The 8,209-nt window shown below is 33.8% G+C and overlaps 1 long non-coding RNA gene across 1 annotated transcript; it reads right to left on the bottom strand.

The window, feature by feature from the left end:
* Positions 1-3,293: 3,293 nt before the first annotated feature.
* LOC143242578 (uncharacterized) lies at positions 3,294-7,352 on the bottom strand. The gene is made up of 3 exons (XR_013022962.1): positions 7,238-7,352; positions 6,553-6,622; positions 3,294-5,183 (listed from the first exon to the last, which is right to left on the bottom strand). It is a non-coding gene; the product is annotated as an uncharacterized LOC143242578 (long non-coding RNA).
* Positions 7,353-8,209: the final 857 nt, after the last annotated feature.

The following is an 8,209-nucleotide window of genomic DNA, read 5'->3' as shown; positions in this document are numbered from 1 at the left end:
GGTGAATTTGGTTAAAGGTGTTCATTCTCCAAACAACAAACTAAAATAGAATTTATTTGTTGTATTTATTTTTAACCACAGTCAGTTCAGCTGATCGTCGCCTCATAATGTCCTCGAGGAGAAAAAAGTGAACGTAGTCGGCGATGTGTTTCGATCCAACATCAGACTTTAAGTATACAACGTTGATCTAAATATTTTCCCCAGTTATTATAGATGTAACACAAAACAACCATAAACTCGTTAGAATATACATTTTGTACAAGCTGTATAGTTTATTTTTTTCTGTCCCGAAGCAGGTAGACATTTTGTTTGTTTGATTTTTGAATTTCGTTGAAAAATACAAGAGGGCTGTCTGCACTGGCCTTCCCTCATTTAGTAGTATGAGACTAGAAGAAAGGCAAGTAGTCTTCACTACCCAGCGCCAATTCTTGGGTCACACTTTTATAAATGAATAGTGGGATTAACCGTCTTATTATAACGGACCCACGACGAGCATGCTTGGTGTGACCTGTATTACACTCAGATTACCTCATGACCATACTGTACCGGTAGACATACACTTCGTCAACAGTAACGAGATACTTCTCTTTCTAACATGACAGAATGCTTGGTGTGACCTGTATTACACTCAGATTACCTCATGACCATACTGTACCGGTAGACATACACTTCGTCAACAGTAACGAGATACTTCTCTTTCTAACATGACAGAATGCTTGGTGTGACCTGTATTACACTCAGATTACCTCATGACCATACTGTACCGGTAGACATACACTTCGTCAACAGTAACGAGATACTTCTCTTTCTAACATGACAGAATGCTTGGTGTGACCTGTATTACACTCAGATTACCTCATGACCATACTGTACCGGTAGACATACACTTCGTCAACAGTAACGAGATACTTCTCTTTCTAACATGACAGAATGCTTGGTGTGACCTGTATTACACTCAGATTACCTCATGACCATACTGTACCGGTAGACATACACTTCGTCAACAGTAACGAGATACTTCTCTTTCTAACATGACAGAATGCTTGGTGTGACCTGTATTACACTCAGATTACCTCATGACTATACTGTACCGGTAGACATACATTTCGTCAACAGTAACGAGATACTTCTCTTTCTAACATGACAGAATGCTTGGTGTGACCTGTATTACACTCAGATTACCTCATGACTATACTGTGCCGGTAGACATACACTTCGTCAACAGTAACGAGATACTTCTCTTTCTAACATGACAGAATGCTTGGTGTGACCTGTATTACACTCAGATTACCTCATGACCATACTGTGCCGGTAGACATACACTTCGTTAACAGTAACGAGATACTTCTCTTTCTAACATGGCAGAATGCTTGGTGTGACCTGTATTACACTCAGATTACCTCATGACCATACTGTACCGGTAGACATACACTTCGTCAACAGTAACGAGATACTTCTCTTTCTAACATGACAGAATGCTTGGTGTGACCTGTATTACACTCAGATTACCTCATGACCATACTGTACCGGTAGACATACACTTCGTCAACAGTAACGAGATACTTCTCTTTCTAACATGACAGAATGCTTGGTGTGACCTGTATTACACTCAGATTACCTCATGACTATACTGTACCGGTAGACATACATTTCGTCAACAGTAACGAGATACTTCTCTTTCTAACATGACAGAATGCTTGGTGTGACCTGTATTACACTCAGATTACCTCATGACCATACTGTGCCGGTAGACATACACTTCGTCAACAGTAACGAGATACTTCTCTTTCTTACATGGCAGAATGCTTGGTGTGACCTGTAATACACTCAGATTACCTCATGACCATACTGTACCGGTAGACACACACTTCGTCAACAGTAACGAGATACTTCTCTTTCTAACATGGCAGAATGCTTGGTGTGACCTGTATTACACTCAGATTACCTCATGACCATACTGTGCCGGTAGACATACACTTCGTCAACAGTAACGAGATACTTCTCTTTCTAACATGACAGAATGCTTGGTGTGACCTGTATTACACTCAGATTACCTCATGACCATACTGTACCGGTAGACATACACTTCGTCAACAGTAACGAGATACTTCTCTTTCTAACATGACAGAATGCTTGGTGTGACCTGTATTACACTCAGATTACCTCATGACCATACTGTACCGGTAGACATACATTTCGTCAACAGTAACGAGATACTTCTCTTTCTTAGATGGCAGCATGCTTGGTGTGATCTGTATTACACTCAGATTACCTCATGACCATACTGTACCGGTAGACATACATTTCGTCAACAGTAACGAGATACTTCTATTTCTTACATGACAGAATGCTTGGTGTGACCTGTATTACACTCAGATTACCTCATGACTATACTGTACCGGTAGACATACACTTCGTCAACAGTAACGAGATACTTCTCTTTCTTACATGGCAGAATGCTTGGTGTGACCTGTATTACACTCAGATTACCTCATGACTATACTGTACCGGTAGACATACACTTCGTCAACAGTAACGAGATACTTCTCTTTCTTACATGGCAGAATGCTTGGTGTGACCTGTATTACACTCAGATTACCTCATGACCATACTGTGCCGGTAGACATACACTTCGTCAACAGTAACGAGATACTTCTCTTTCTCACATGGCAGAAGACGTTTGAACCGATGAACTTACTCAGATATTAAGAAATTTTCTTGTTCTGAGGTTGTCAGAGAACCGAGTTTTGCTCGTGTTTTGTGAAAATGGAAAACAAAAATATTTTGATGGGTACAGTAACATCGATGTTTGTGTGGATTATTTGAAGATTTATAAAAACAAATAAGATTGTAATATTTGTTGGTTCTGAGTGGTAAAACTAGCAGACAACACAGCGACAGCGCACGTGAGAAAACACCACGAGCCAGTAGATCTAGTTCTAATGCCCTATCCTGGAAATCGAATTCTCCGTCCCAGAAAAGACGATCACCACAAAGATCGATTTAATTGAAGTTATACACGACAATACATAGGTTGTTAACAATATAACGTGATAAGAACATATTTAGCATTGACAATATTTGATAGAACTATTGAACATATAGTATAATGTGTGTCTGCTGATAAAATTATGTAAAATATAAATCGGTTTGCACATGAAGCGTAATATTTTAATGGTATATATTATAAGTGTTTCACAGAGAGCGCTAGTGTAGACAATTACTGATAGTGTATAACAACATCTACTAAATCTTCAGCACTACAATGTGTATAAAATATTATTTATTTTTGATTAACAGTTTAACACTAAAAATACATCAGAATATTAACAACAAACTATAATGATTTAAGATAAATAAGCAACACTAGTTTATATGTGACTAAATAATAACATTAATTTTAAACATCTTAGTATCAGACATTTTTACTGCGTAAGACATTCAATACAATGAAAACACATTTTCCATTATTTACCAATAATTGAAGTTCAAGGTTCATCTTTATTGACAGTTCAACTATATATGTTTTAAAATAGACTCCTAACCTTAAAGTGTCTCGTTACTTAATAAAGTAGATATGTTGTTTGTGGTTAATCACTACACTCTAACTAACACTGCTATTCATTATTTATTATTAGTTACATAAAATAAGATACTAAACGACTTTCTGTTCTTTGTAATTTATATTTTGTTTATAGTATCAATTTTTCAACAGTTCAACTGTATAGGATTCTAAATAGACTAACACCAGAAAAACACATCGTTATATCACAGTGTAAGAATATGTTTTGTATGTAATAACTGGTGCATAATAATACTGTAGATACTTCTGTGTGAGAGACGTTTAATTAAATACCAAATTACTTCCTGTACTTGTTTCTTTGGTTTGTTTTGGAAATAAGCACAATGTTATACAATGGGCTATCTGTGCTATGCCCACCATGGGTATCGAATCTCGGTTTTAAGCGGTGCTTTTTGTACTTTAACACATTGGTTTAATTTCATGTTCCGGCATTAAGATAATCACATGTAACTTGCTGTATAACCAAACTCAGAAACTTATTATCCGTATAATAATAACACATTAAACTTGCTACCCATTATAAGACATTACACTGTATTTGGTTCAGTAAATGAAAACTCACAAATCCTTTAAAATGTACTATTTCACACTTATGTATGTCGAATTATATAAATATGGTCAGTGTTTGAAGAAACGTTTCCATGTGTAAACTATTTTCAGTTCCTACTTTAGGTCCTCCAGCGACAAACTCCAAACAACAACGTTTGTTAAAAATATGTTGGTTTTGTAAATACTTTATTAACTTCTAGAATCTACCATGTAAGCGTGGAAAGTTATCAGTGTTACGTTAAGTATTGTTCTTCAATCGCTCTCTTCCCAGAGTTAAGGAATTCAATATCAGCTTCAGTGTTTCTTCACATGATATGAATTATTTTTTGTCTTCATTCAAACCTTTTTCATTCACAAGTCGTTAAGTGTTGCTATTGTCGTTAAGAATAAACGATGGGTTCAATACACACGTTTTACTTCTACTATTTGTTTAATTCATGAAAGTAAATTCTAAAACAGCTAACCCATCGTCTTCACATAGTCTCCTGTGGCACAGCGGTAAGTTTATGTAGTTACAACGTTCAAATGCGATGTATTATTCACAAGTGAACAAAGCAGATAGACCAGTGTGGCTTTGTTCTTATAAAAAAACAACATATTTTTATTTCGAAACATGTTTTTAAATATTTTATTCGGAACTACTTGGTTAAAACCTTAAAAGTCACTTAACTTCAGTTGAGAAACTGATAACGTCGAAATCTTATCAAGTTAAAATTCAAGTTTCTATCCTTGGTGTGGTCATAACTAAAATACACATTTGTCAGTTTTGAACTTAATAACAAACAAACACAATAATTATTTTTATTGACAACAAAATTTCATATGGATACTAAAATATCCTCAGAATATATCGCTTCCTTCTTCACTTTAAACCATATGCTTCCTGTAATTCAAATTCCAAAACTTTTACTTCCAAATAAACCTATAGCTCCACCTCCAACTCCATATATACCTAGAAGTCCATTTCCAGCTCCATCACAACAATATGAAGGAGGAACATCACAGTGAACAAAATTTGTTGGACATGCGATGCCATTTCGGAAATTCCCCACTAGTTCAGGTAGTAAACAAAGTGACGTCATTAGAATATATATCGCCTGTAATATTTTATAATGATTTTTAAATCGTCACTGTTTATCTACTTGTGAAGCCTAGCTAATAAACATTATATTCATGAAACTATTAAAATTACGTCAATACCAAGATCAACCGTTAATGTTACAGAACACGTCACAAAAAAATAGTCATCTTTAACAGTTACGTTATTTAACGAGTTTGTCAGTAAAAATCTATTATTATTAATCAATAAACCAATCTACTTTCTTGTTTCCAGAACAGTATTTTATATCAAATTTCAACTTTCCGTTGCGTCACTAAAAGTACATAAAATTTCTCTATAGAAACACATTAAAGTGATTCTCCGTTGGTTAGCTTGCACACTAAATACCGTATTTTACGCATTAGTTAGAGGCTACATCGTGGAAGACGAACCCTAATTTGTGACAGAGAATTCTAATAAAAAATTGACTTTATAACTAACACTTTAATATATCCTTGATTTTCTTCAATTTACTGAGTAAAGACATAATATATTCCACAGTATATCGACAATATTAGTTCAATTGTTTTATACTACTGAAGATACTTGTAATGAGTAAGTAATGACATTACGATCTGTATGAGAGGCCAATTTGAGTAGATCCCCTGTTAACCTCTTGTCTTAACCCATCACTCTTATCTTGGGACATTCATGGGTGATTTTAAGATTTTTTAAAGAAAATATGTGTGTATTACATTGTATAGAATACGATATATTGTTCTGAAGGCTGTGGATTGTATGCCATAAAAAAAAAAAGACCACAGCACAAGACCAATCATATAAACAGCTGTCGTATTAATGTAATTAGTATTTTATACACTCGTTAATTTACAACAAAAGTATATGAAACAATTATCTGTTATATTATTGTCTATATTACTTACTTTCAGTTTGATATTCAGTTGTAGCAATAAATGCAATTTAAATTAAAATGTTTACTTCAAAAGTTATAAGAACAAATTTATAAAAATGCATGGTTGTGTCACCCTGTGTTGCTGTTTCACACATGTAATCATTTTAAAATAATTTAATTTCCCACTTTAAATTGTTGTGAAATATATAGTCGTCAAGAGAAGTATTATTTATTACATTCTTTCATTATAGACAATATTCGAATTTTTAGATACACGTCGTTGTTATAAATTTACTTTCATTAAATAATATGTTACATAATATTAATGTTACATTCCGTTAATGAGAAGAAATAAACATTGTGGCAGTTTCTTAAACGATAAAGACAAACGTAACTTATAATTGATATTTCTATCATACCATTTAAACTGTTTGTATGAATTTGGTGTCAAAGAATTCATACTCTCACCTGGAGTTGATTCCAACAGTGTTGTAAACATCAAAAGTATAATAATTGTTGTAGTCTTCATTTCTCTGATCTGTTAAAATCAGTATTAATACAGTTACAGAAATGTAACTTTTAACAAAGCCTAAAATAAAAGCTCGACACTCAGTACAGTCCATGAATTCTATATCTTACTAGCTCCAGATATATGATAACAGAGGTAGTTTTTATAAGCGGAAGTAGAGAGTTACAGAAGAAACAAGTTCCCGATTTATCACAGGGACACTAAAACCATTACAATAACTGGACAACATCTAATGTAAGATTTCTATAGGATAAAAATTACATTTTGTAAATACCGTTTAACAACAAAAATGATTTTATATTGAAATTTTTCTTTTCTTTGAGGTTTCTCGAGCTTAATAAAACATGAAAGTAAAAACTTCTTTATTAAAAAAAGTTTATATCTAAGAACAATACCAGACCGATCAACGAAAACACACAGAATTAACAATGAATAGAAAAACGTTGAAGTTACCATGACTGCGGTAAAATATCAATTTATGAAATGAAAACAAAATATTAGTTTGTGTTAACATGATAAAAATAATTATTCAAATAAGTACTTAAGATCTGTACTTAGTTTAATATTCATTATAATTACTATTATAAAGAAATACTCTCAAACAAGATATAAAAATTATATTACCAAGGAGTGTTCAATTATTAGGCACTTCGACTACGTTTTATTGGAGTGTAAATATACAGTTAGACTAGGGTCCTGATACTCAGCTTATATAGTCGTATTTTTAATGAGATGCACAGTTCTGAGAACATCACAACCAATCAGAATGATTCCAGTAACAGTTGACGTCAAGAATATATTACAATAATATAGAAACATGTAGAGAGACAGATCGAACCAATAGGAAGCTGTGAGTGATTATTTGTTATTTACATGTGATACATTTCTGTTGAAGTGGCTCATGTAGTGGTGGAAAGACTTTAAAACTGTAAGTGGTAATGAAGTTGTGTGATTAGGGTAGAATGGATAGTAACATGTAAGTAGTTGTGTTTCATGTATATTCACAAATGGTTTATAGATCAATAAATCGTGTGGAACACACGTAGCTATTGTAACATTAGAACAAACGAGCCTCGATGTGCGATATTATAAGTAAAACGTAGTTATTTTAACTTTAGAATACACAGGTGTCTATAGAGACATTTCTCTTATTTAACCATAAGTATACAGGCTAACTAAATGATTTTTATATCCTAATCATGTTGACACGCTCTTTGTTTCTTTGTTTGACTTTTAAATTTCCCACAAATTTATACGAGAATTATCTGCGCTAGCCGTCCTCAAGTTACCTGAGTGAGATAAGAAGGAAGGCTAATAGCCATCACCATCCACCATCAACTGTTAGTTAATAAAAAGGAAGGCTAATAGCCATCACCATCCACCATCAACTGTTAGTTAATAAGAAGGAAGGCTAATAGCCATCACCATCCACCATCAACTGTTAGTTACTTTTTATTTACAAATTCTGGGATCAACCGTTACTTATAACGCCTCTTTAGCTGAATGGGCAAACAAGTTTCATGAGTGGGGGATTCATACTCGTTACATTAAGAATTCGAGTCACTCACCACCTAGCCGTATCAGGACGGTATACAT

This window comes from Tachypleus tridentatus, unplaced genomic scaffold (assembly GCF_004210375.1).
Source record: "Tachypleus tridentatus isolate NWPU-2018 unplaced genomic scaffold, ASM421037v1 Hic_cluster_2, whole genome shotgun sequence".
Taxonomy (NCBI): Eukaryota; Metazoa; Arthropoda; class Merostomata; order Xiphosura; family Limulidae; genus Tachypleus; species Tachypleus tridentatus.
The sequence above is the reverse complement of the archived record's forward strand: the minus strand, read 5'-3'. Positions and strand labels throughout refer to the sequence as shown.